This window comes from Lepisma saccharinum, chromosome 18 (genome assembly GCF_977018435.1).
Source record: "Lepisma saccharinum chromosome 18, izLepSacc3.1, whole genome shotgun sequence".
Lineage (NCBI taxonomy): Eukaryota > Metazoa > Arthropoda > Insecta > Zygentoma > Lepismatidae > Lepisma > Lepisma saccharinum.
In genome coordinates this window covers 37,081,366-37,089,301 of record NC_139246.1, presented here as the reverse complement: position 1 = coordinate 37,089,301, position 7,936 = coordinate 37,081,366, and the positions used below count along the sequence as shown (strand labels likewise).

The 7,936-nt window shown below is 39.1% G+C and overlaps 1 long non-coding RNA gene across 1 annotated transcript; it reads left to right on the top strand.

Moving 5' to 3' along the window:
* The first annotated feature begins 602 nt into the window (after positions 1-602).
* LOC146001978 (uncharacterized) lies at positions 603-4,998 on the top strand. The gene is made up of 3 exons (XR_014443646.1): positions 603-676; positions 3,216-3,295; positions 4,572-4,998. It is a non-coding gene; the product is annotated as an uncharacterized LOC146001978 (long non-coding RNA).
* The last annotated feature ends 2,938 nt before the right edge of the window (positions 4,999-7,936 follow it).

Sequence of the window (7,936 nt, the reverse complement as noted above, 5' to 3'; positions counted from 1 at the left end):
TCGTCAAGAAAATATCGTCACAGACGCTATACGATACTAGGCTATTCTTTTTTCCGTATCGTGATATCAGCGATATATCATCTCCACAATATATACCGCCAATATCGTGACGATATATCGCCAACACGATATATATCGCTAATATATAGTGACGATATATCACCCAACACTACTAATATCACTCTTATCTCAGCTCCTGTCAGCTACCTATTGTTAGCTTGGAACCTTTATGTCGTCGACAGCCCCAGGCCAATATCTCCATAATTCATCGCCAGAAAATTATCTAACAAGTCCATGAGAAACATGAGAAGCGCAAATACAGTTCTTGTATCGTAACTCTCAAAAATAAGGTGGTGATAAAATACTAACCTGAATACCTTTTTTGAAGAGATAAGAAACTGCCGTATTGACCTTGGTAATATTGTACGACCAGCTGTAGGCGAAACCTGATTACACACGTGAATACGAGACAAATTGCCAATCCCGTTAAATCCGTGAACTCTTCTGCAAGTGATAAATTATTGATGTCAAACGCCACGCGCATACAATAGGCAAATCGCAACCTAGTTCTCCAAGAGAAGATATACTTTAACAAATTAAATGAGCGCGTATAAATAGCTGGCAGCAACCTCAACTTGCCAGTCACAGATTACCATTCGATTTAGCAACACCAGAGGTAAGACTTCTTCATCCATTAAAAATGACATGACAAAATGTTAAAGTTCTGTTACGGCTGTTAAACATTGCTAAATATACTTGCCGTATAAATGGTAAATGCTACCGTATTGACTGCTTGATTGATCGATTTGTTAAAATTATGGGCTCACCAACACATTGCCTATTTGCGACTGTCCCTTAATACGGGAATAAGACCCTTAACTAGTTAAGTGAAGTTCCTTAACAAATTATAAAAGGTATTGTTTTATATTCACTCATTAATTTGTTCTGAAACTACTATATAGATGAAACTATTATCAAAATTAAAACTATACCGTCATCGAAGGACCAAAACCTCCATTGCCTTTGATAAGAGATGAGGGATGTAAGTGGTACTCAGCATACAAAGGTATAACAAAGGACAAGTCACAGCCACACATAGGATTGTACCTGCTGTGGGAGAGCCTACTCAGCACACAAGGATATAACAAAGGACAACTCGCAGCCACACAGAGGATTGTACCTGCTGTGGAAGAGCCTACTCAGCACACAAGGGTATAACAAAGACCTCGCGGGGTGTAACGGGTGACCTTCCACGTAGTACACCCAAATGTCAACCTCACTTCCACGTTAGTGCACCCTGGACTGAAGACTAACGAGGCTCTGGCGACTGGCACCATGGCCAGTATAATTTGTTTGTGTTGTTCTGTTCTTTAGTCCTTATGTGTGCTGAGTGCACCTTTACAGCCTCAGCTTTTAGCGAAAGTCAGAACATTTTAATATTTTATGATTTTAGTTCTGCAACGTTAGAGTTGTGATTTGTAACGATATGGGGCTGGACCCCGTATAATGTGACGGATGTAAAATAGCCTTAGTGCTGACGCACCCAAAATTTTAAATTCAAATTCAAAAATTCAAAACAAAGACCTCGCCGCCACAGATAGGATTGTACCTACTCTGGGAGAGCCTACTCAGCACACAAGAGTATAGCAAAGGACAACTCGCAGCCACACAGAGGATTGTACCTGCTGTGGAAGAACCTCGTTGTCCTGCAAATATGCAGTTGTGGGGGTGTACTAATTGCAAAGAGGTTTATGTGCGGGTACCTTGACATATAGGCCCTTACAGCTCATAGTTACTGTCTTGATGTCTTAGATACAAACGTGTGTCGTAACAAGATTAGAAGACAGTAGTACTTATGAATTTTACGTCGCTTCTCTGCCACTTTGGCTAAAAGCAAAAACGTGAATGAGTGGTAATAACATGAAACTCTTGAAAGGCCAATCGCAAATACGTAAGTAAAGGGACTTCTGAAATCAAACGGCCACGGGTTCGATACCCTGTGGAGGCACATAATGGTCCAGATTCCACTTTACACTGAAAGTTCAGTTACGATTATCCCATTTGAGCGTAAAACAAACATAAGAGCAGGGCACAACACAAAGCCCCATAGAGGATTATACAAGGTACAGGTCCCAGAGCCTCCTTAGTCTGCAAGTACAGGATGTATTACCTGGAAGAGAAGTTGGCATTCACTCCTTTCGCTTCTATAAGATAGTGAATCATATGATATGTTAAAATAATTTATTTATATTCGCATTATGGATAAAAAGCCAAAACTCAGAACCAGTATCTGGGGTCAGGTAAAAACATTCAGGAATACATTTCCAAACCGTGGAATTATCCTCAACGTCGAGGCTATTTTCGTCGCGAAAATTAAAATTAGGAAGTACTAGAAATAAGTTTATATGTTGGTAACTGACGACAGTAGATTCAGATATGATACCTTGTTTTGCTCAATGTAGGTCATGCTACAATGTCGTGCTAATAAGACGTCGTCGCCTTGTAACCAAGGGGTCTCGGGTTCGATTCCCGGTAGAGGCACATGGCACAGTGGTTCAGATCACACTTTAAACTGTAGGTACAGTCCCGATTAGCCTTTCTGTGCATAAAGTGGACTTAAAAATAACAATTCAATCAATCAAATCAATCGTGCTTAGAGACGTGTATGTTTTCACAATTAGAATGTTAATAATTAAATACGATAATATAACTTAAGAATCGGTTCTTTTGTATGGTAGCGAATGTTGGACTCTTCGTCAGCATAATGAAACTAGAATAAATGGTTTACAAATGGGTTTTTTGAGGTTTTTCCCGAAATAAATGGAAGGGAGAAGCATTGGTAGAAGAAATTCAAAAATATAAGTGTAATTAAAATCATCTTGTTGTGAGGATGCCAGACCGCCGTGTATCTCGAAAATTACGTATTAAATTACAAGGCAAAATGAAAAAGGCAGTTAAGAAAACCATATCGCCGATGGAATGATCAACTTTTGTAGTCACAGAACGGACTTTGGTAACTAATACCTGCAAGGGGAATATTATAATAATAGAAATAATAAGTACCGTAATTGTACCTGTTGTCCAATTTATACATTGTGATGTTAATGAGATGTGTGCAAATACCACATTGTTACAGTTGTCCCATGCCGTTGTTGTTTCAGGCAATATATGAAACTTATTTTGTACGCTAATTGGCTTTTTTTCTTCCATTTCAGAGTGTACTTTCACTTAACCATCCACCATGATGTTCACAAAGTTATTCCTTGCCCTCACCGTCTTGTACTTTGTGTCTGAGGTAGGTATTCATGACATGAAATGAATTTAAAATTATCGTACGTATTTTGTAATCAGATTGAGACGTATTATCATCTCACGAATCAGATCAATGTGAATGTGAATGCACAAAATCAAAATGTAAATCTCTTCGTGCGAATTGCAGCAGTTGGTCACTCAAAAATGACACATGAGTGTAATTTTTCCAAGAACAAATCTCTAACTGTAACAGCCTAGAGTGAATGTGAAGCAAATATTAAAATTTATTTTAGGAATGTAAGCCTATATTGAATATTATTAGTTGCGAAATAATAGTGAAGAATTGCCAAAATATATTTTGCTACATTTTGTTTCATTAGGCCAGTGGCTTTGTACAAGGTCCTGGCTTCGATTCCCGGAGTGTTGTTCATTCTGAAATAATCCGAGTGCAGTTACATTTTAGATCTGGTACCGTTTGTTGTATCCGAGCATAAAGTGAGCTTAAAATAAATCTCGATTTTCCAAGAGTCTATTTCATGTCAAAAAAATAAGGCAACATATTCAAAATGGCTTCTGTTATTGGAAATCAGTTTTGGGCCATCATCGAAAATGAGAACACACCATTACTTCCTTACATAATATTTTTTTCGAATTAAATCGTTGTACGGTTGTCACGTTTCTTTCCAGATGTCACTTTGAATGCCACCCATCCCATTCTGGAATTCAGGTACACCTCCATCGACGGTATCAATCTCGACTCAGCACCAAATAATTTCTTTCACTTTGTGGCTTTTTTACCACCACAACCCTAGCGTAGGCAACGTTTTGCATATTGATGCGCGAGGGTGTAACCAGGTTTGTTAAAGGTCCAGGAATTTTAAATAAATTCAATTCCGGTCCAGGAGAGAAAATCAGCCAGCGGAAATGGGGTATGGACCGTAAAGAATCTTCTTATCTGTAAAGTATTTCAGTTCGGTCCAGGGGCCTTTTAGGCTCAATTTAAATACGGTCCAGGAACCTTTTTCCCGGGTGAATTTAAATACGGTTCAGGAACCTTTTTTCCGGACTAATTTTAATTCGGTCCAGAAACCTTTTTTAATGAAACATAACGCAACTTGGGCCAAATTTAAATTGTGCGAGAAAAAAGGTTCCGGTCCTATACCGGAATCAAATAGAATCCATTAGATTTTTTGGTTCCTGGATCATTTACAACCTGGGTGTAACCATCATCCCCTAACCCCCACGGCCCCAGGCACCTTAAATCTTGACCTGCTCGTTCAATGCACACAAATCGATATTTTGCTTCTTTGTGCTTGCAGAGCGCGGCAACACCGACCAGCCTGATGAAGGGGGCTCTCATAGCTACCGGGATAAATCACTGGATGAACAGTGGTGGAGACGACTGCGAGGACGACTGCGGGGACTTGCAGGGAGACGACATGGCCTCCTTGAACGAAGCCTTGGCGGAGAGCGATAATAAGAACGTCAACAACGTCGACGCTGAAAGGAGGAAGTAGTGGTTGGAACGCCCCACACAGCACTTGAGGATGCGCTGTTGAGAAGCCGCCTTGTAATACCTTGTTGCAACGACTAAGCTCAAAAGTGATCGTCTCCACACCTGACACCACATCCCAACACATCACATCCTTATGGTGTATCTTTCATGTCTTGTGATGTTCTATTAATTTATTATCACGGAATAGTGAAGAATTGTACGTGTGATACTTATCTTAATAAAATGTTATTAAAGTATTACTGTATGTTTCATTTTATCACAGAAATATTGTACAGAACCAAAACAAATAATTTTGCTAACCCTCGTAATGACGTATGACAAGTTCTGTCGAATAATAAAAATCTATCATCTTCGTTGAGCAGGTGATGTTCAGCAAATACTGTTCCACCACTTATCTCTTATCATGATACAGATGGCTTGAATTGACTATAAATACAATTATACTGTATGCGCCAAAATATACAGCACTGAAATGAAAAGATGAACAAAAGTATAAGACATGTTACAATATAGTGACTGGTCTATATGCAACCCAAATAACAATTGTGCCTTTTGGGTAGCATAACTGTCAGGAAACCTAAGGTTACGTTAGGTTAGGGCATGTGGAGTGGACGATTGTCATTTGGGTTGCATATAGACCAGTCACCTTTTTCAAACTCGGTCCACCTTCACGACCGCTTCCGTATGAGCGGAAATAATGCTCAAATATGAATACTTTTTCCTCCGTCTAGAGACCCATTTCCAACAACAACTTCACAACACTACTTCCTTTTCACTACTGCGAACACGTGCAGCTGGAGCTATGCCCCGTCGACTAACGCGAGTTCGAGATGGGCGAGTTGCAGTACTGTATATTTTGGCGCATACCGTAATATGTCAAATAAGAAATAAGATAAAACAAAGAGACAGAAACAATCTGGTTTCTCTTAATATATACAGGGTGATTCAAAAGTGCCAGTACACCTTCCCCCCCTGAAATGGATGTGGGAATGGAAGACCAAACTTCACTTAGGTACATTGGGGTAAGGGGCCAATGTGTGAGGGTGCTTCCGGGCCATCGCTGCCATCTTGAAGTCCGCCATTTTGGATTCAGATCAATTTTTTTTAAATGGCAAGGGGCAGGTGTTTATCCAGGATTTTTCCCTTGGGGGAGGATGGAAACTTTTGGGTGGGTGTAAGTTCAGGGAATGTTATGTGCATATTTTGGACAGTTTTAAAAATGTTCGCCCTAATTCAATTTGTTCATACATGTTTCCAGAGATTATCCACCTACTCCCTTCCCCTCACGTAAAATTTCAGAGGAAAAACTCAAATGCAGGAAAAGATGGAAAATAGATAGATGTGACCTATTGCTAAGAACTAAAGAACACCCCTTTCCTTCTTAAAGTCATACCTGGGTGGGTGTTATGTATGTGATAAATTGACCATCACAACTTCAGTTTACTTATCTTCTTTGCATATGAATGAATTGCACTGATGCTAGAACAAAGGACATCCTCTAGTTTGTTGATGTTTCTCTATTAGTAACACAACTGCACTGTGTATCTTAAAACAAACATTTATTTTTGTGATAATGATAACATTTCAGTCTAACGTTTCGAGTATTGCTTTCCAATAATGTTCAGTACTTGATTTAATCTATCTTTAGACGAAACACAAGAGGTGACATTTAAAAACACAAGAACATGACGAGTTAAACGCTTGGCAGTGCAAAAGGCACAACTAAAACTAAACAGCTTGACAATTAGAAACGACATTGGTCACTCATTGGATTTTATGAACCTTTGAACCTGAATCATGGCTGGGTTAGGATAATTACCTGTCTATCTGAAGAATGATGATAATTTCGAAGAATAAAATAAACTAAGTCCTCTCTAGGCTTCGTTGTAGGTTGAGCAGGACTCTCCTCACTTTCCCTCAACTCCTTTCTCTACGCTCTTCTTTATCCTCAATCCAAATCAAAAGTCAGTCCCTTCTCATTCTGCCTCACCTCTATACCACCCAGGCCATGGAGACCTTCCTACATGCCGAATCGTGATTTTTACTACATCTATTGCAAACAGCTGACTCAATATCCTGAATACATCAGGAAGTTTGCAAAGCACAACACTGTGCATTATTTACATACCACAGAGGTTGAGACAACTGAGATAAACAAGTGAATGCCCTGGTCAACATGAAGCATCAGAGAGGCTTTAAATAAAATATAATCTTATGGATTGATACGGTACTTTATAAATATACGTTGCATGAAATTGTACCAACATATAGTGTCACCCCTTTTCAACTCACCACTTTCGGTTTCTTTCTGTCTGGTTTCATTTTCGTTTTCAAAATCCCTTTTCTTCTTCAACCACTTTTGCAGTAAAGCTTCAGACATAGTTACACTAAGCAGAACGACAAGACACGAACTGAGATGTTGCACTGACACTGGCCTAAGGCTTAAGGCATTTGACTGTTCTCTTCTCTACCACTCCAAAATCATCCATTTCGCCAAAATTACAGAAAATGAAATAGTTTTACTAACCACAGTAACACAATTCACTACAAGTAGTCAAACCTGTATCTTTGAATTTCTTCTCTTGCTTTTATCGTACATTTTTCACATGCAATAATCGAAAGAAAAATGCAAAAAAATGTAAATTTCATTGACTCGGGGGTTGAATTTACAAATCTGTAACGTATTTAAGAAATATTTATTTAGGTATTCAAACGCTGAACTCCCTAGCAAAGCCGTGTCAAGGGAGCTGGTGTTTCCAGGAAATGACCATGATGCACATTCCACCCTCCCTCCTTCTTTGACACTTTGGTTTTAGTTGATCGAGAGGTCCATTGGACTACGTTCCTTTCTGTTAATGTTGAAGTATTATCATTATATTGGTGATTTAAAAATCCATATTTTAATGGATTCATAATTACAATTGATGCAATTAACGAAGAGGTGGGGACGAAGATAGAGAGGAAGAGATGAAGGCCCTGTTGTTCGCTGATGACTTAGTAATATGGGAAAACAGGAAAGAAGAAGTACAGAGACAGCTTGATAGTTGGAATGAGGAAATCAGAAGAGCAGGAATTAAATTCAGTGCAGAAAAAGAGCGCGGTGCTAATAACAACAAGAAACAAAGCCAGAAATGAACCTAGAATAAAGATGGACACGGAAGAGCTGAG